A 20,040-nucleotide genomic window follows, 5' to 3' on the forward strand; every position below is an offset into this window, starting at 1 on the left:
AAGTTGTTTGTGTCCCTGCCTGTCACGTGGGAAACCGGGGTTTGATTACCGACGGGGAGACAGCTAGTTTTTTTATGATCAGATTCCAATCTTTAATGCTGTGTGTGAGAACTTACGTAACTTTCCTTTTCTCACATTTTCTGACGACTATTCCGAAGGAGCGCCCTGTCAACTCCTAATACTTTTCAAAAATCTGCCTGCATGTTTGATTATTTTTGTTTTATTTAGAAAAAGTTCAATATTGATCATAACTAAAGAAATTTATGATCAGAATCAAAAACAAAATGTTGAAGATGCAACTCGATCTTGAATCAGAGCTGGGTGACATGGGCTTCTGTTCTGATATGGTTGTACGGGAAACAGGAGGAATCTCTTCTCTCCTATGGAGCATGAGCTGAATCAGGAATGAGACATGTCATATATCAACGCATGACCTACATCGTAAAACTAAATTAAAAACTAACATTAAGTTATCAGAGACATTCATTTATATACAAACAAGAGACAGACAAAGCAATAATTCTACATTAACTTGTCCTGCACTACTCAGACTAATTGAAATGGTCTGATTCAGAGCCTGTGCAGCTCGTGCTAATACAGCAATGCCAGTATTGAACCCTCAGCACCATACTGACTACTGAGCACAAGTTCAGCTGCTCTCCAGCTTTGTTACGAACGTTTTTTTTTATTGCAAATGGAGCTGATCTCCAGACAGTACAGTGTTAGTCAGCAGCCTCTACTAGTAATACATCGCCCCTGTCCAAAATCTCTAGGTAAAAAAACACATTTTATACATTTGTCTGTTTAAAGATATAATCTCTTTAAAAAAGACAATGGGTTTGTGTGTCAATTGTTTCGATTAATTTCGAATGCAAAGAAAAGTAGTTTTCTTCCAAGAAATCACACATTTGTCGCATCCTCCATACTATACTTCTCTCTTGTAGTAGTAAAGCATTTTGATTTAAACTGAACAATATATTAAATGTTTCATCTATACACTTACGATTAACATAGGCAGCCTTGAACGGATTGCGTAAATCAAATATACAGATGGATTCAGATTGTGCTTTCCAACTTTTGTGTAACATTTTCCTTTGATAGGGCGGAGTTGTTTTTAAAATCTGGATGAAATAAAAAGGAGTGACGTCAGTGTAAAACAGCTTTCCTTCATGGGGAACAACAGTTGTGTTCCATATTTCTAATTATTTTGGTTTCAAGATAGCAATTTAGTATGAAACATAAAAGCCAGCTGGATAAATCTGTTACACGTCATTTACAATGGTCTTTCAACTAATAGCCGTGTAGGGATCAAACCCCAACTGTTGGTACGAGTTGCATAAGGCTCTGCAACATGCAGATGAGAAACTAACCTCCGCTTCTTCATTATATACACATTGAGCTATATATGCGGGCTTACTGCCCCCTACGGGCTCTGTATTTGATTGCGGTACAAGACCGGCCATGGAGAAATGAAGTGAAGAGGGTGTGTTCATTAAAAGGCTCATAGCGTCCCTGGGAGGTCTCAAACCACCACCCTTTCGGTTAACAACCGAGCCACAAAGACTCATGTACAGCTTAACACTTCTTGGTCTCAGTGAAAGTGATACACTCCGTAAAATTTCTGGAGAATCATTTGTCAATTTCCCTACGGGATTAATAAAGTATTATCTATCTTAAAGGAAAATCGCCAACAGTGGCTGATATCTATTGGAGTTTTTTTCATTCTATACTGCAATTTCTGAAGGGTACCCTGTGAAAATACAAATTTTGACGAGAAGAGATGGACATATAAGGTCAGCAGGCTTGGGGAATTGGACCTTATGGTGAAGGCTGCGGGCTCAGCATCAGCAGAAACTAATCAGTATCGGTTGACTCCGATATACTTTGACAACTTAACTTCTGGATTTAGAGACATTTACCTTAGTGTCGGTATACTAAGATGTTTTGGTAACTCGGAAGGAGGGACAAAGCAAATTGGCAGAATGTGTGCTATTTTGTTGACTACAAGTCCTCACATGCCAGAGGGTCAATATTAAAAAAAAACGTAACAGTATAATCTCTTGTACTTCACAATTTAATAGTGTCTGTTACATGTTGTCTCACACCTCAGTGTCAGAATTGTGAGACGAGTTTGTAATCAGGAGGGAGGCCCATAGCAATTCAGCAGAAATTGCATTCACCTTTTCCCAATGCATTCTCACATGCCATTTTCTCACATGCCATGCTCAGAGGGTCATATTTTTAAAATGGTATCATAAAATGTCCTGAAGTTCAGGATTTTGACAGTCTGTTATATTGTGTCTCACACCTTGATGTCAGAAATATGAGACGATTTTAAAATCAGGAGGGAGGGCCCTAGCAATATAGCAAACATTGCATTTACTATTTGACAATGTATTCTCTCATGCCATGTTCAGAGGGTCGTATTTAAAAAACAGTACAGTACAATGTCCTGAAGTTCAGGATTTTGATAGTCTTTTCCATTTTCTCTCACACATCTGTGTCAGAATTTTTAGACATTTTTATAACCAGGAGGTAGGTTCGATCACCCTCTGCTCATCCTCAGTTAACCATATAGTCTTATATGCCATGTTCTAAATGTCCCATTTAAAACTGCTATATTAAAATTTCTTGCAAAATGCAAGAGTTTGAGACTTTTTATGATCAGAAGGCAAGGTCGTGGAAAATATGCAGAAAGTGCCAGTGAATTTACGTTTTGCCTTTGTCTTATTTACTCGTGGTATAACATGCCAGTTTGTTTTATTGTGAGTTGTGTTTCTGAAATGTGTTTCATACAAAAATGCAATTTGGACAGTCTCTACTTACATATTCCCCTTTACTGAGGAAATGTACAGTAATACATCCGGATAGGTATTTTTAAAAATGACTGTAGAGAGCCATCTACAGGCGAAAGACGACATAACATCACAGCAGCAGCAATTAAGATGGAACGAAAAACGCAAAGCAGCAGCTGGCGAATAAGAAGCCAACTTCAGCCTCGTTAATGCAATAGCATTAGGTGAGGTGGAAAAATATTTCTTGCTCTGAATCTTAACATTTTTATAGGAGGTGTTCTAGGACTCCTTGCCTCAGAAAAAAAAAACTGCCAGTACATCAGTTATTTCTACTCCATCAATAGCAGCAGTGTTATCAGTACTGAGCCCTAAATGTAGGTCCTATCATCATATAAAAAGTCGAAAGTATTGACTGCATTCAACTGATAAAATGTATCTTCTATGAGAGTTATATCTTTATCCAAAATACATCGGAAACAAATTTGCACGTTTTTTGGGGGGGATCCTGAAGACTGAGACTCAAAACTTTTTTTTTCCTTCTTTCCAGGAGGAAGGATTATTCAGATGCAAACATTGTACCAAAATCAATGCACTCTCCATTGATATTCAAATCCTCAAATTCTTCATCTGAACATCGATATTGAAATATGATATCGTACAAATTGTGGTTTTCTTTTTAAAGCAAATTTTATGCTTTAAATTAAATAAATGTTATTTATTATGAATGTGCTGGAAATTTTTCAGTACTTTAGAGGGTTCTGCCATTTTAGATGTTATGCTGTTCTTGTCTGATTTATCAAATGTGTCATGATAAATCTCCAGTCATTTCTATATCAGTCTGAAGGCCTTGCAGTAAAGATTGCAATTCATCCAAACATGCCAAGTTTCCCACTGGTGATACATACAAGGAAATGAATGTATATTTTCCCCCCAAATCAACAAATTTAAAATCAAATACCTCCCTCATCTGCAGGTGGAGAGAATAATGTCAGAATAAATACAGGTTTAAAAGTCAGGAGCATTGATAGTCCTATTTTAAAATGACACTAAAATGCTCACAATATATTAAAAAGCTCTGTAAAATGCAAAAATAATAAAAAAATATTAAAACAAGGTAAAAAGAAATAATACACAGTTATAAAGCTCAGGAATTATCAATGTGAAGTTACAATGGGTTGATTGTGTTTCATGTGATTTAAAAAATAAAATGTTTGCAAAAAATCCACTTACAATATGCTAAAAATGGCAAGAATACTTAACCTTTTACTACCAGTGACATATTTAGCCAATGTCCGCCTGGAATTTCCTCCCCCTTAAACATTTGTTATGTCTCTGCAGCAGAACATAGCAGGAGCCTGGTTCAGGTCTTAAATTGAAGCTAACCCCCTTGGCTTTGAGTGTGAATAGTCAAATTTCTCATATTTCTTAATGTGTCCACTCAGCAGACAAACATATGAAAAAAAACAAAAAAAACAGCTGGCGAACATTTTTTTTGGGATTTGTCAACTATATGCATGTCAAGGACCTGGGAATGATGTGAAAACCTGGTGGCTACTAGCTTGGATACAAATTTGGGACAAATTGATCATTTAGAAAAATTTCTACATCATGTTTTGTGAAGACTGGACCTGGAATGAAATTTCACGCCTATAATAAAAAATCATAAAAATATTGAAAATAATAAGAATAAAAACCATTGCAATTGCTATAAAAACCTTAAGACACTGGTAGAGAGCCTTTATCTGCTGTTATGCAATGAAAAAAAACCTCAGAGTTGCCTTCTGGTGTGAAAAATAGGAGCACTGATAAGAAACTGATAAAAAAAATGATTGATTATCCCTTCTGAGTCAATGATTGACAGCTAAAAATGCAGCCTGAAGCTTCTAGAGGAAGTCTCACCCCCTAAGGGCTCTGAATGGCTGAAAATACAAAGAATGACAGCGGTTTTTACCAATCAAATTGCCTTATTTCTGGCGCTCGTTCTTCAAACATTTACTACGTAATCAGTAACGTTTACTAGTCTCTAGCTCTTGAGATAAACTAGTCTGGGTTATTTTGGATATATATCATGCTCCAGAATAAGGTAAAAACATGGGATATATATATATATTTGCTGGTTTTTGCTTTTGCGGTTTTGTTGGTAAAAATGTATGATATTGACATGCTGTGCTGGCCGGGTTGCCGTGTGTTTTTAATGGGATTCTGCTAGTTCATTAATTTATTGGTTTATTGCATAATAGTGTCATGTCTGTGGAAACAAACTTTATGGTTTTGTTGTGGTGATATTTGAGAATACGTGCATGTGAGAAAATTTGTGGAGCGGTTTCAAACAAACGTTGTTTATCTCGCGTTTATCTTAAAAATAAAAAGTGTCATCTGGGGAGACAGGAGTGGTCCTCGGTGACCGCGATCCGGACTAAGTTAACAGGTGTGTAATTTAAAAAAAAATAAAACAAGTTAAAAATAAATACTAAATGGGTTTAACATTCAGGAATGTAATTGGTCAGATGCTTACGATAAGTGATGCTGGTGTTTCGTGTGATTTAGCGAATTCAAAAAAATATTCATTTTAAAAACGGCAAGAGTTCGTATGGAAAAAAGAAGTTCGTAAGTATCTTTGTTACAACAGCCGCGCCAGAACTATTCAGATACTGTACATCAGAAAAGTACCTGAACTTGACTGGTTTATATTCAGTTATGTGCATTGGGAACGAAAGGGAGACTTAAATGGATTTTATTAGGGTTTTAGGAATCAGAAAATTTATTTTTACATGTTTATGCCTACGAGCAGAAATAACTTCCTGCTTTCAGCGCTTTTTTTGTTTCTGCTTGTAACCTCGAACAGAGGAACCCAGTACTGACTCACAGAAACACCCCAGAGTTTCTGTGTTTCTGGGATTTAAGAGGGATGTATGCAGCGGTGTTACGAGTCTGGAAGGAGGAGACGCGCATTCCGCACGGGGAACGTAGAGCAATGAGACTGCTGCGCGCTGAGTCCTGTCCTATATAACTGCTGAGCACGGACACACAGAGTCTCCAGCCAGTGTTGGAGATTTATGATTTCAATGTTTTTTTTTTCTTTTGAGCAGAAGATGGATTTCTTCCTCTAGTTAAAGTTATTGGAGTTGTGGTTACTGTGCTAGACCGTCGGGAATAGCGCTTTTATTTATTTTTTTTTATCAAGCAGTCTGCTGTATACTGTACGTGAAATAAAGATGAGTGTTTTCTTGATACTTCACAAGAGTATACATAATTCACGAGCTGTATTAAAAAAATGAACTGGAAGAAATGCAATAGGGCTGGAGTTTATAGACTGATGCAAATACGAGAGTAGGAGAGGAGGGGTCTAGTTCAGGAGCACAACCGGCCCTCTCCTGCCCATTCTCCCACCAGGGTCTGTTGTAACCCAGTGTGAAATTCAGCTCCTTGCAGTTCAGCTTTTGATCACTCAGCTGCTTTGCCCTGGGAATATGGGGCAAATAAAGGAGATAGCAACCAGACTAGAGGGAGAGTTTTTATTCCTAAGGGATGACTTGTTTTACAACAGCAGACAACTTAAAGAAACAAAAACCTCTGTTCTGCTGCTCCAGGTTGGTTCCACTGGGAACAAGTGTGGCCAGGAGCTCATGAACAGTAATTAGGGGTTGTTTCCACAAGGGGGGCTGGAGTAAGTTAGATGTCAAGGGCAATAAAACTCATTAGACCTAATTAAAGTCTAACTCACAGTTAAAGTAAGTTGTCCTGCTTTCTGCACAGAAACCAGTGCTCTCTTCTCAATGTGTGGGTGAGTCTGTCAGTGATATAACAGCTAGGCAGGACTGCCACTGTGGTCTATTTCATCTCCTGTGACCTCATCTTCCAAAGACAATAGTCCAATCTAGCATAGAGTGTCCCGGACTGCTCCGTCAGTGACAGTGAGAGGTTTATCTTGTCTCTTGTTCCGCCAGAATGTAATAAACAGTGACCCCTTAATGGAGGGAACTTTAGCTTTTGTAGGTAATTATACCACTTGACAATGTTACAGGTGTTGGGGGGGAACCCCTAGTGATCCCACAGTCTCACATAGATAATGGCCAGTCTACACAAACCTCCAGTGAACACAGCCCTGACCCCTGTTATGTCACCCAGGTCTACACTGTGAGACAATGATTATTTAGGAAAATTGTAAGGAATGCATTCCAAAGCAGTCAATGGAAGTATGGAATTAAAATAGTTAAGTCTTGATAAATAGAGTATATTATCTATTTATTATACCTTTACATTGTGACAAAAACAAATTTCAAGTCCATTATGAGCACACACAGCATATTAAAGATGGGTCTCTGCACTGTAAAGGAATCTCAGTTCACTTATAAAAACTTTAGCTAATAAACCTGAAATGTCATTTCTTTTACTGCTTGTTCTTTAATGTACTAACTCATTGACATTATGTAGATTAAAATAAGACTATTCACAAAGAAAAAGCATTTATCACAGATGTATCATGCCAAATAAACTCTAGTAATCAAGAGCAATTAAGAAAAGGAAACAAAACCATCTTTTGAGGATGCCAGATAGAACTGTAAACACACACTCACAGGTGGGGCCAATCTTACCAGAAATCAATTAACCCACCAATGATCTTGGACTGATGTCTGAAAACCAGAGCAAACAGTACAATATTAAGGTACTAAAGCTATTAGTAGAACAGATCTAGCTTCTCAACATAATACTTATGTCTGAACTTCATTGAATAGTGACACTTCAATCTTTCATATTCAATAGTTTTCACAAAATCAACAGCTGAGAACAGACCGCCATATACCTTTATCCAGTGGTTTTCAGAGCAGAGACATCCATGTGGGCAAGAGTTCTTTTCCTGAGGTCCACTGCACGTCAGCTAGCCACGTTCTGGCTGGGTCGTGTGTACTCCTGGGAACGTCGCCTGTAATGAATATTGGGGACTTTGTACAAATTAATAACGTGAGCATATTAATATGATTTGTGTTGAAGCCAAACATAGACAATCACTGTTAAAACTTGAATTCAACCTCCGGTGTCTGCTTTTGAAATGCTGATCATCACCCGTCTTCTGGCTTCTAGATGCACGTGTTAATGGATATTTCTTGTCTTCTTTTTTTTCCCCCCATATGCTCTTCTCTGTATCATTAAGTACTTCTGGGTCATTTCATGTACCTCGTGGCATCTTGGCTGGTGGTGAATGGCAGGCAGCTGCTCTAAAAATAACATGCCTATTAATATGATGTTGAAGACAAAACCAAAACAATACAACTTTGTTTTGCACTTTAAAATTTATCACAAGCTTGTCATATTTACAGTCATCAACTGATTTAGGCTGCTGTTCCTGTGAAAAATGTCCTTTGTTTAAGAAAGATTCAATTAAAAATCTTTAGGTTTTAAATATAAACCACTGGCAATATGGTAATCACTTTTACAACTTTTAAGAAGTTGCAAGATCCATATCCCTTCCTTATGAACTTGAACTTGAACTTTATTGCCATACGTAACCGGTACTGGTACAATGGAATTCTTACTTACAGAAAGTCTCTCGATTGTAAAACAAGTGTAAAAAACAAGACAAAGTGCAAACAGTGCATCAAGACAATGTACAAACAAACAATAGACAATGTGCAAGTAAACAGGTAGACAGTTTGAATGTAAACAATACAGACGTGTAAACAATGACTGGAGATGTGCAATAGATAAGAAATCATAAAGAGGTAGATGGTGATGGTGTAGGTGAGGTCCGAGGGGGATGGCTAAATGTGTTCGCCAGTCTCACTGCTTGTGGATAGAAGCTATTGAAGAATCTAGTGGTAAGTGTCCGTATGCTCTTATATCTCTTGCCTGAGGGCAGTGGGGTGAAGAGCTCATGCCCGGGGTGGTGACTGTCCTCTGTGATGGCCAGAATTCTACCACGGCAGCGGTCCTCATAGAGCTGTTTAATCTCGGTGAGACCGCAGCTGATGATCTTCTGGGCCATATTGACCATTCTCTGCAGTGCCTTTCTTTCTCGCGAAGAGGTGTTGCCATACCACACGGTGATCCCGTTGGTGAGGACTCTCTCGATGGTGCAGCGGTAAAAGTTCACCAACACATGTATTGGCATCCCCCATCGCTTGAGGCACCTCAAGAAATAAAGGCGCTGCTGAGCCTTCTTCATGATAGAGTCAGTGTTCACAGTCCAGGTTAGATCATTAGAGATGTGAATTCCTAAAAACCTAAAGCTGGTGACTGTTTCCACTTCCATTCCATCAATACTGAGTGGGCTGTGAGTGTATGGCCTGTGTCTCCGAAAGTCCACTATTAGCTCTTTCGTTTTCTTTATGTTCAAGTCCAGGTTATTGCTATGACACCACCTAAGCAGCTGTACAACTTCATCCATGTAAGTGGACTCGTCATCATCACTGATCAGTCCTATTATAGTGGTGTCATCGGCAAACTTAATGATGCGGTTGTTGCTGTGTCTTGCTGTGCAGTCGTGAGTAAATAGGGAGTACAACCTTGGACTCAGACAGCAGCCTTGTGGGGTTCCAGTGCTCAGGGTGAGTGGTGTTGATGTTTTATTGCCTATCCGCACCACCTGTGGTCTCTCGATAAGAAAGTCCAGCAGCCAGTTGCAGACAGAGTTGCACAGACCTAATCCCCTGAGCTTTGTCACCAGTTGACTGGGTATGATGGAATTGAATGCTGAACTGTAGTCCACAAACAGCATTCTCACATACGAGTTCTTAGTGTCGAGGTGTTCCAAGGCTGTATGCAGAGCCAGGGAGACAGCATCATCCACTGATCTGTTGTTCTGGTAGGCGAACTGCAAGGGGTCCAGGGACTCTGTGATGGAGGAGTTGATGTGTGACAACACCAGCTTCTCCAGGCATTTCATCACCACAGATGTTATGCTACTGGGCGGTAATCATTCAGGCATGTCACTTTTGCCTTTTTGGGGGTTGGAACAATAGTGGTTTTTTTGAAGCAGGTGGGGACCATGGGCTGTGACAGGGAGGAGTTAAAGATGTCCGTAAGCACTGTGGTCAGCTGGGCTGCACATGTCCTTAGGACTCGAGGTGGTATCCCATCAGGCCCTGCAGCCTTACGGATTTTCACCCTGCTCAGAGTCTTCTGCACGTCCTGCTCTGAGAGTTTCAGAACAAACTCGCCCTGCACACTTGGGGTCTTCTCAGCCTTGCCCGTGTTCAGAGCATCAAAGCGGGCATAGAAATGGTTCAGCTCGTCAGGCAGGGATGCGTTGTTCGTGTCAGTCTCCTGGCTGCAGCCCTTGTAGCCTGTGATTGACTGTAATCCCTGCCACAGCCTCAGGGTGTCAGCGCACTGCGTTTCAAGCCACACTCTGTAGCTCCGTTTGGCGCGTTTTATGGCTTCCTCTAATGCATACCGTGATTTCTTGTACAGCTCTTTGTCCCCCGATTTGAACGCGATGGATCTATCCTTTATTTTATTGCGAATGTCGTTGTTGAACCACGGTTTCTGATTGGGAAATGACCTAATTTTCATTTCTGGTACACAAATGTCGGTGCAGTATTTAATATAGCTGGTGACCGCGTCCGTATACTCATTTAAATCTGTGTCGGGAGCTCTGAATGCGTCCCAGTCTGTACTATCAAAGCAGTCTATTAACTTGCTTTCCACCTCCTCAGACCAACAACGCACTGACCTGTTCACAATGGGGGAGGTCTTCAGCTTCTGTTTGTACTCAGGAAGCAACAGGAGAGCGATGTGGTCCGACTTACCGAAACTCGGTTTGGGAAGCGCTTTGTATGCTCCTTTTATTGTTGTGTAGCAGTGATCCAAAATATTGCCTCCTCTTGTCGGTACTGTGACATGCTGAATGTATTTTTGCAGTACTTTCCTCAGATTGCAGTGGTTGAAGTCGCCAACTACAATTGAGACGGCTTCTGGGTTGGAGTTTTCGTGCTTGTTGATAATGGAGTTCGCTATGTGCTGCTTCCACGCAGGCTTGAGGTTGAATGTAAACGGTTGTGATGATAGTGGCGGAAAACTCCCTTGGCAAATAAAAGGGTCGACATTTTATGGTCAGGTGTTCTAGATTCGGCGAGCAGGATTTAGAGATTACCTTCACGTCGGTGCACCACTTGCTGTTGACCAGGAAGCAGACGCCTCCTCCTTTGTGTTTGCCGGTTGCTTGGTGGTTTCTGTCCATGCGGTAAACGGTGAACCCCTTTGGCTGGATGGCGGTGTCCGGGACGCATGCATTCAGCCAGGTTTCAGTGAAGGCATAAACACAGCAGTCCCTCAGGTCCCTTTCCGCGTTGATCCGACAATGTAGCTCATCTATCTTATTGTCCAGTGACTGAACATTAGCTAACAAAATAGACGGCAGCGGTGGTCTGTGCGGACGCCTTCGTAGTCGCGCAAGTACGCCGCCTCGTCTCCCCTGGCGTCTGCCCACCTGTTGTTGTTGTTTGCCGCATCTTTGTCCGATCCAGCAGGTGGGGTCCGGTACGTGAAAAAAGTTGTTTGATGTCCTCAGGTTTAAAAGCGTTTGTCTATCATAAGTAATGACAGACATCGAGCGTCCAACACAAAACAAGAGTATTAACGTATAAATAAACATTAAAACAGACACACAACGAGAGAGATTTCTGTAAACCGTCGCTATATTTCCATCTTTTCTTATATCCTTGCTGATGACAATGAGAAATGCTATTTTCAAGACATTAACACGAATATAATTTTTACATTAATTCCAAGGTACAAGAAAATGAATATCTTCAAAATATGCACTTTAATATACTTACTTAGTTTCTTTTTTGGAACTGGTCAGTGAACCAACCACTCCAGATCTTGTCCTTCATCTTGAAATTATTTCCTGGAAATGCTGTTATCACAGAGGAGCTCTTCTCCCCTCAAAAATGTCCATTTTTGTCAGAGACAGAATTATGACAGACTGTTCGTTGATTATAAATGACTTTCTTACAGCCCTTACATTGTCTTTTCTCTTTGATGGATTTATCCATCTTCCGATTTGCCTCCTTATCTGGGAGGCAGGCTCAGTGTTTTTCACGAGCATCAATGCACAGTTTTTGTGCAGGTTCATCTGAAAAGAAAAGACATCTCATGTCTCCCTCTGTCATCTGTGAGCTTCAGCAGTTGTCTTTGTGATGACCTTGCCGTTGTAATCACACACCACCTCTCCCTTCTGGAAACACCTGGAAGTCACAAACTTCTTCCCCTTCACAGTGTAGTGTGCTCTCACGAGGCACCAGTTCTGTAGGGTTTGGGCATTTACGGGGACAATTATTAATTGTAGCCATAAATCACAAAATTGATTCTTTTGATGGCTTTAGAATCCAACCATGCGATATAACTCAAACAACGCACACACACAGGTACTAATACATGAGGATACATTTATTAATACATAGAATATGCATGTAAACCTAACAGATCTTATCGAGAGGGTTATCAGAATACAAAAGGTATATATTCAGTCAGTTACGAAGAGTTACATATATCAGGAGGACATACGTTCAGTATATCATTCATTTAGACCATTTCGTAAATGAACTTGGTTATAACTTCTACACTAGATACTCAAAACAAGTACATAACTCTTAGGAATTAAATTTATTTTAACTGGTTGGGATAAAAATTGAAATCTCGAGCAGTAATGCATTGAAGTTGAATACTCATCCAATCTCTGGGGATTCAGATCTCCTGCGGGCTCTCTGGCTCTGTGCCAGGCTGTGCTGTGCGGCTTGCGACGATGCACTGCTGATGCTCACTGACCGGCTAGTTAGTGTTGGCTTTAACTAGCAGAGTTTGTGTACAGGAGAAAAGATGAATGTGGGTCCCAGCAAGTCATGAAGCACTAGTTCTGAATAGTGATTCAGCTGTCCACAGTTCCGACCTGTTCATGAGGCTTGCTGCTGATGCTAACCTCGGGTGGATCCTTTGGTTACTCTCTGTCAACCTCCGCTCTCGATTCTTAGAACAGAGGAAAGTTCTGGCACTTGGACACACTGGCCGTTCCATGGTTGTCCAGGCTCAGGATGGTCAGGAGGCGCGCTGCGAGAATGTCCTGCCCTTGGGAGACTTCTGCTCCTGGGTCATCCTGCCCTGAAATTCTGCTTTAGAATTCTCCTTAGAAAAGTCTTTAGAATAGTCTTGGAGCTCTGTGTTGCCTGTTTTTACCTGGAGGAACTTCAGCTCATTCATTGGCTGAAAGTTCCATGGGCATCAGAGTCCCACGTGGGTTACTCGGCCCTACCAGTCCCTGATTGGTTGATCAAGGTGAGATATGAGTCACTTACTCCTGACACTTAGGAATGCAGTCCAGATGTCCATCTGGCACTCCCTAGACAGATAGGCGCCAATGGATGACCATTGATCATGATAGCCAGGCTTAGCTAAGTGCATCCCCATTTGGGAGCTGTCCCTTATCAAAAGAAAACATCTTTAAATCAGCCTGCAGGAATAGCTTCTCTGTGGCTGCACCACAGATTTGAAGAGAGAGATGGGGCCTCATTTGGGAAAGCACAGCAACACTTAATTCTGCCTTATTAGTAAGCATTGCCGCTACATATCCCCCCTTTTTGAAGGTCACGGGGTCCTGAGGCATTGTTGCCTGGTAAACAGAGTTAAGTGATGTCCCTTGTCATTAGAACATTAACCTTAAATGTCCACATTACTCCTCGAGAATTCATACCGGAACCAGCATTGGGAACAAACAGGATGAATAAAATCTGGAGTATGTATAAACACGGTAGGAGACATCATCTCAGTCTAGGCATTACACATCAGGAAGTTCACTGTCAATATCTGATACCTCTGTAGGCAGATATTTGGGAAGAAGTAACTTCCTTTCTTTTGACATGCTACCTTTGACTCATTCATGCTACCCGGAGTACATCTTGATGTAAGAGTACAGCATTCAGATTACACTGCCAGTCATGACCCAGCTACCCGGCAGTAGTGTTACAATAACAACAGTTCCTGTTCCCAGCCCCCCTGATAAACCACGACACCTGTGTTGGGCACCTGCCAGGGTGGGTTGGAGGTTTGTTCCATTAAAGCAAACTAACTACCTGTACCTCTTCAGGGTATAGTGTTTCATGGATTTCTATCCAATTCAATAGTGTGGCACCTGAAGGCATCCACGACCTCCAGTTTGGTCTTATGTTGTCTGGTTCTAGACCGTACAGTGTTAAGTTACCATGCTGTACTATGGCCTCCTCAGGAACTTAAAGGAACTGTTTTATTAGGTAGGTGCTTTGTGGTAGCTGTATCATACCTGTCACAAGTCATAGTGTCAGTTAAATGTGGTGTGCTGACCAGCCATTTACTTCCCACCTGCTCTTCATGGGGTTCAATAACCTCCCTCTGCTCGTTAGTAGCTTTACACCCTTCATTGGTGAATTGTTTAGACACAGCCAATGGATAGCTTTAGTAGCCATACCCATCTCAAGATTTGGAACCGAATACAATCTTGGTTTGCCTTCTGGGTGAGCTATGAGCGATGGGGTTAATGTCACATACTCCTCTACTGAGAAGAGTGGAATCAAGTGGGTTGGGATTTGTGCCATGGCTAGACTGGCTACAGTGGCACTAAGCTCCCTGAACAGGTCTTGTGTCTACATTCTGGCCTGTTGCACACAAGCATAAACCCACTGTATAACACCGGCAATCATGTCCACTGGTTGGGGGATAAGGTTTAACCCTGTTGCATAGGAAATTGCCTGTAGGGTTTTCCCTATGCTTTCCAACTTTTGCTGCTGTTGATACAGTCTGTCACTACCCTCTGGCATCTCTGACACCTGCCTTCTTGGGGCAGTCAGGGTGAGAGTGCCAGTAGCAAACAAACCTACCAGAAATAGCAAATGCACAACAGTGGCGGCAGCAATCACTCCTCCCAAAAGTCTTTTAGGGTGGCTGATCCCAGTCATCTCCTTCTGAGTGACTGTTGCCTTTCTAAGCTGGCGCAGTGTGTACATGGTGTCTTTCTCAGTATGCCATGTGGCATCTTGGGCACTGACATCCTGGAAATCTGGGGAGATCTGACGCAGCTGCTGATGCTGCTCCTCCATTTCCAGGGCATCTGCTTTTTCGATTTGTTCATGCCTGTGCTCTAGGAACCCTGCAGGGGGCGGTGCAGCGGTGGAGCATGCCTGACCCCCGGCTGAGTGGTCATCTGGAGCACCTGAGTGATCTGGGATTGTTACCCCATTCTCACTGTTCAGGTCCACCCTGCACACTTCCTGATTGAGGAATCCCTCTATCAGCATGTTTACAGTCGTTCGCTGGGGGCCGGTGTAGGACACCTGCTCGCTCCCCCCTTCCCTCGCTAGGGGCTCAACTGGTAGTTGTGAGAAATAATGTTACCTGACTGCAGGTTCCCTGGGTCACAGCAGAGGGAATCGGCATCTGGGATCAGGTGTGTCCACAGCGCAGTAGTCTCAGCGTTCAGCTGGACCTCCTGTCTAACCTGTGAATGTTGCACCAGGGGCACCTGGTGGTGGCCCTGTGACAGCTGCTCAAGCAGATCCTCACTGATAGAGGACCTCTCAGGGCTAAGGGTGAGGGCTACATCACCAACCTGCTCTCCTGCCATCTGGATCCCTTCCACCACTGCAGGGTGGTGGTCCTGACGCCTCTTGGGTGCCAGGGTGCACAGGGAAAGCTCCTTTTCATCGCCAGGTGGGGAGATCTGCTCCTCTTTAGGGATGTAAAAGGGGTGTGCTTTACCTGGTGGATCAGGCGGCTGCTTGGAGCACCGCTTCTGTGGCATGGAGGCTGTTGTGACCTCAGCCGGGACATGACTTCCCTGTATATCCGGGGAACAAGAAAATATTTTTATTTCTTGTCCAGAGGGAACAGAAGGAATCTCCACATAGGCTTCTGTGTTCGGTGGGCACTGTGTGAGCACAGTCTGCCTCTTGGCCCCCCTTTCCTTCTGTACAGAAGGCATAGGAGCCTTGACCTGTTTCCACACCTTGTCTTTCTGGTGATCCACCAAAGGTTCATCTCTGAGTCGCATGCCCTTTTCTTTTTCTACCCGTTTGAGCTTGCTGTATGACATCAAACACCTTTCAACCTCAGTGTCAATCAATGTCTCACTGTGTAAGACATTTCCCATGGCAGCCTTGAGGTAAAAGCTTCCTGCTTTTCCTCTCTGTTTTACTGCCTGCTCTGTGACTTCAGGGGTGGAGTCAGCACTCGCTTGGGAGTGGCTGACCTCATCCAGGCAGGAACCCTTCCACTCAATCAGATAGACTGAGGGAGGGAGAGGGGGCGGGTCTCCGCCTCCTCCAGTGAAGAGTATCAGCCCATTCACTCTTCCGGCAGCCTTGGGGAGCGGTTGTCTCTGTCCCAATAAAACTTGTTCAAGCCTGGCCAGGCGGGCGGCTACTGAATCCTTTTGTTCAGCTTTATCTAGCCCTTTTCCTTCCCCGGTGTTCTCATGGCACTTGGGACGCTGGGTGCGGTCCTGTGTGCCTGCTTTGGAACGGGGCTTAGCCAGCTCAGGGGCCTGTGCTCCTTCGAGCAGGGGGGAATTAACCCTGCTGGCTCTGACGGCGAACACAGTCGCTTTAACAGCTTTTTGCTCAGAGTGACTTTGGACATCGTACTCCCAGGCTTTCTGCACGAATCTCTTAGTATCAGTCATTTTCATGGTCTGTGCATCTGTATGCATTAAGATCATCTTTCTGACTGACGGGTGGAGATTCGTAATGAATAGACCCTTGAAATGTGTGTTCTCTTCGCAACCCTCATCATTTCGCCCTGCAAAATAAGTTCGTCTAAGTCTCTCGTACTATTCGCGAGGGGACTCTGCTCTCTCGTGCTTAATGTTAAGGGCGGCGGCTATCGCGGCAGTCGGGTCAATAAACGCACTGTATTCTCGGATAAGTGCTTGACACAGCTCTTCAAAGTCATCACAGACTTTCTTCATCTGCCTAGCCATCCACTCATGTACAGCTCTGCTGCTAGTTTTCCTGACCAGAAACACTTTCTCCTGTTCTGTGGCGTTTGGCAGGTACTGCAGGGTATACCTGAGGTCTTGAATATAACTCTTGATATTATTCTCTGACACTGCAGGGTCATATCTCTCCATGTCCTTCGCTAGCTCTCTCAGAGAATGGAGGTTTATTCTCCTAGCTTCTCCGCTGACGGAGATATGACGGAGATCGTGGTCAGACCTGTCGCTGCTAGAGAGAGTGCTTAATAGCGACTCGAATTCAGACCTTTTAGCAACCATCGTTAAACTTAAAGAGTATTACTTTTAAGTACGAAATCACAGTTCTACCACAGAAAACCACAAGATAAAGTATGCAATCAACCCCGTTGATCGCAAAAGATCACAAAACAATCAAGCACTGCTTAAAGAGCAAGGGGAACTTTTTTCCTTTCGGCTTTCAGCACACTGTATTGTCGCATATGAAACCCGCGGCGTTTCATATTGAATTATTCCGCTTGGTTGACTCATTTCAGTCTTACCATAGCCCAGGTATGACTGAAATGACTCCAGGGATGCCAATAAATGTAGTGTGCTCTCTGAAGGCACCAGTTCTGTAGGGTTTGGGCATTTACGGGGACATTTATTAATTGTAGCTGTAAATCACAAAATGATTCTTTTGATGGCCTTAGAATCCAACCATGCGATATAACTCAAACAACGCACACACACACACAGGTACTAATACACGAGGATACATTTATTAATACATAAAATATGCAGATAAACCTAACAGATCTTATTGAGAGGGTTAACAGAATACAAAAGGTATATATACAATCAGTTACAAAGAGTTACATATATCAAGAGGACATACGTTCAGTATATCATTCATTTAGACCGTTTCATAAAGTGCACTTGGTTACAACTTCTACATTAGATACTGAAAACAAGTACATAACTCTTAGGAATAAAATTGATATCAACTGGTTGGGATAACAATTGAATTCTCAAGCTGTAATGCATTGAAGTTGAATACTCATCCAATCTCTGGGGATTCAGATCTCCTGCGGGCTCTCTGGCTCCGTGCCAGGCTGTGCTGTGCTGCAGATGCTCACTGACCGGCTAGTTAGTGTTGGCTTTAACTAGCAAAGTTTCTGCACAGGAGAAAAGATGACTGTGGGTCCCAGCAAGTCAGGAAGAGAACTGGTTCATTCCTGATGAAGCGCTAGTTCTGAATAGTGATTCAGCTGTCCACAGTTCCGACCTGTTCACGAGGCTTGCTGCTGGTGCTAACCTCGGGTGGATCCTCTGGTTACTCTGTGGCAACCTCCGCTTTGTTCTCTTCGAACAAAGGAAAGTTCTGGCACTCGGACACACTGGCCGTTCCGTGGTTGTCCGGGCTGAGTCTTAGGATGGTCAGGAGGTGCGCTACGAGAATGTCCTGCCCTTGGGAGCCTTCTGCTCCTGGGCTGTCCTGCCCTGGAATTCTCCTTTGAATTCCCTTTAGAAAAGTCCACGAAATAGTCTCTCAGGCCCTCTGTGTTGCCTGTTTTTACCTGGAGGAACTTTAGCTTGTTCATTGGCTGAAAGTTCCATGGGCATCAGAGTCCCACGTGGGTTACTCGGCCCTACCAGTCCCTGATTGGTTGATCAAGGTGAGATGTGAGTCACTTACTCCTGACACTTAGGAATGCAGTCCAGATGTCCATCTGGCACACCCTAGACAGATAGGCGCCAATGGATGACCATTGATCATGATAGCTAGGCTTAGCTAAGTGCATCCCCATTTGGGAGCTGTCCCTTATCAAAAGAAAACATCTTTAAATCAGCCTGCAGGAATAGTTTCTCTGTGGCTGCACCACAGAGATGAACAGAGAGATGGGGCCTCATTTGAAAAAGCACAGCAACACTTAATTCTGTCTTATTAACAACCATTGCCGCTACAAGTGAAAGGCTGAAGTGAAATAGAGCGGGGGCGAAGGCAGTGAAGAGAGAGAACGTGGGAAGAAGAGAAAAATGCAAGGGAAAACAAGCAGCGTCGTAAAAGAGGTGACGGAGCTCTCCTCTCTATAAGAAGGGTGCCAGCGACCCTTGCTCTTGCTTATGGCCACACCCCCTGAGCACGCCTGATCTTGGAAGCTAAACAGGGATGGGCCTGGTTAGTACTTGGATGGGAGACCGCCTGGGAATACCAGGTGCTGTAAGATTTTAAGCGCAGGAGGCGCCCTATCCCCCTGTTCACACGTGCAGTGCGGCTTGTCCGTCTGTTTATTTGTCAGCTTTGGCGAGACACGGATGCTTGTGTATTAGCGTGAGCGTTTTTTATTCTGATCATGAACAGTTTTACAAGTCCGCAAAGGATCGAGAAAAGGTTTATTGCCAGCTGAAAAAAGACACAGCGCTTCGGCTGTGGAGACTTGTTCGGCTGGCGTTCGGGGAGTCGCGTTTTTCAGAATTGTATTGAGATCGTTTTCCACAGAGCTCAGATGTCAAAGCACAGCAGCAGCTCTCCACAGCGATCCTCTATAGCGCCCTTTCTCCCGCAGCTCCGTCCTCATTGGAAGGAAGCAAGAGTGAAAGGCTGAAGTGAAATAGAGTGGGGACGAAGGCAGTGAAGAGAGAGAAAGTGGGAAGAAGAGAAAAACGCAAGGGAAAACAAGCAGCGTCGTAAAAGAGGTGATGGAGCTATCCTCTCTATAAGAAGGGTGCCAGCGAGTCTTGCTCTCGCTTACGGCCACACCCTCTTGAGCACCCCTGATCTCGTCTGATCTCGGAAGCTAAACAGGGATGGGCCTGGTTAGTACTTGGATGGGAGACCGCCTGGGAATACCAGGTGCTGTAAGCTTTTAAGCGCAGGAGGCGCCCTATCCCCGCTCGCTTGCTCATTCCCCTGTTCACACGTGCAGTGCGGCTTGTCCGTCTGTTTATTTGTCAGCTTTGGCGAGACACAGGTGCTTGTGTATTAGCGTGAGCGTTTTTTATTCTGATCATGAACAGTTTTACAAGTCCGCAAAGGATCAAAGAAAGGTTTATCGCCAGCTGAAAAGAGACACAGCGCTTCGGCTGTGGAGACTTGTTCGGCTGGCGTTCGGGGAGTCGCGTTTTTCGGAATTGTATTGAGATGGTTTTCCACAGAGCTCAGATGTCAAAGCACAGCAGCAGCTCTCCACAGCGATCCTCTATAGCGCCCTTTCTCCCGCAGCTCCGTCCTCATTGGAAGGAAGCAAGAGTGAAAGGCTGAAGTGAAATAGAGCGGGGACGAAGGCAGTGAAGAGAGAGAACGTGGGAAGAAGAGAAAAACGCAAGGTA

The 20,040-nt window shown here is 43.3% G+C and overlaps 1 pseudogene; it reads left to right on the top strand.

Annotated features, from left to right (window-relative positions):
• The first annotated feature begins 19,457 nt into the window (after positions 1 to 19,457).
• Positions 19,458 to 19,576, top strand: LOC148825553 (5S ribosomal RNA; annotated as a pseudogene).
• The last annotated feature ends 464 nt before the right edge of the window (positions 19,577 to 20,040 follow it).

This window comes from Atractosteus spatula, chromosome 10, assembly GCF_055471065.1.
Source record: "Atractosteus spatula isolate fAtrSpa1 chromosome 10, fAtrSpa1.hap1, whole genome shotgun sequence".
NCBI lineage: Eukaryota > Metazoa > Chordata > Actinopteri > Semionotiformes > Lepisosteidae > Atractosteus > Atractosteus spatula.